This window comes from Cucurbita pepo, unplaced genomic scaffold, assembly GCF_002806865.2.
Source record: "Cucurbita pepo subsp. pepo cultivar mu-cu-16 unplaced genomic scaffold, ASM280686v2 Cp4.1_scaffold001991, whole genome shotgun sequence".
NCBI classification, from domain to species: domain Eukaryota; kingdom Viridiplantae; phylum Streptophyta; class Magnoliopsida; order Cucurbitales; family Cucurbitaceae; genus Cucurbita; species Cucurbita pepo.
The window spans coordinates 1-1118 of NW_019648091.1; the positions used below are offsets into that span (position 1 = coordinate 1).

General features: G+C 34.5%; 1 long non-coding RNA gene across 2 annotated transcripts; it reads left to right on the plus strand.

Moving 5' to 3' along the window:
- The first annotated feature begins 15 nt into the window (after nucleotides 1-15).
- LOC111786563 lies at nucleotides 16-694 on the plus strand. Of its 2 annotated transcripts, XR_002813801.1 has the most exons (3): nucleotides 16-105; nucleotides 198-319; nucleotides 421-694. It is a non-coding gene; the product is annotated as an uncharacterized LOC111786563 (long non-coding RNA). The 2 variants fall into 2 exon arrangements; XR_002813800.1 differs by having other exon boundaries at nucleotides 198-694.
- The last annotated feature ends 424 nt before the right edge of the window (nucleotides 695-1118 follow it).

Consider the following 1118-nt stretch of genomic DNA (forward strand, 5'->3'; position numbering starts at 1 on the left):
TGTTATGTGTATTTCTAGGCGTGGAAGTTCTTGGTTACTTTCGTTGATGTTCTTGGCCTTCGGTCTTTTACTCTTGATGAGTTTCTTCAAGCTTTTCATGATCATGTAAGTTCTTGTCTTCAAACTTTCTTTATCTATAACCTCACTTTTGAATCTGCCTTGTGATACTTATCATTTAGTACCCTACAATATTTCAGGACTCAAGGTTATTGGGTGAAGTACACATGGCTGTTCTGAAATCTGTCATAAAGGATATTGAGGATGTTGCTAGAACCTCCTCTACAGGTCTGGAGGTGGCTATCTGCGAATAGTGGAAGGGGTGAGGCTCCTTGGTTGTTATTACTGCTCTTAAAGTTTATTCATGTTTCTAATCTGGTTCTTTGTTCACCATCAAGTTACGTTGTTGGCACTCTATTTCAGTCATAAGCTTGGGGTTTTGACCTATGCAGCTGGTAGCAACATTTAAATCCTTTAACATGGCCTAAGTTTACTTAGACTGTTAGCCTTATCAGGAGGGTTTTGGTCCTCAATAGGGGAACGGGAGAATGCTGAACCAAGCATATCATCATGATGAAAATGAGGTGAAATTCTTTTGCCCAGCTTTAAAGAATGTGGAAGCTAACTGACTATATATTTTTAAGTTTTCATCAAGATTTTCTTCCTTGATTTCTATTTTCGATGTTTTTGGCTGAAATTTTCTCTCTGGTTTCAGGAAAATGAAAGAATTAAGTTCTTCCGGTTGTAAGGCCATTTTAGTTCTAAATATTTTCTTGGCCCTTAGTGTTTAGTGACCACATTTTAGTTGTCTGGCTGCTTAAGTACTTATTGCGTTACGCACGCATTGCTTGGTATTACTTGTTTTCATTGTTGTGAAGTGTTTGTTTTTTTTTTCTTCATTTTTCTTTCTGTGCATATTGTTTACTTTTACTTTTCTTTGTGAATTTTTTAATCTGAAATCTTCAATGGTTTGCTACTTTTTTTCTCTTTTTCTCTTTTCATTTTATTAGTGTATTGTGGTTTGTTTTGATGTTTGTATTTTGAGTCTAAATTTTATGTTTGTATTTTGATTCTAAATTTTTGTGATTGTTTATGTTTGAATCTTGAATGATTGTGATGTT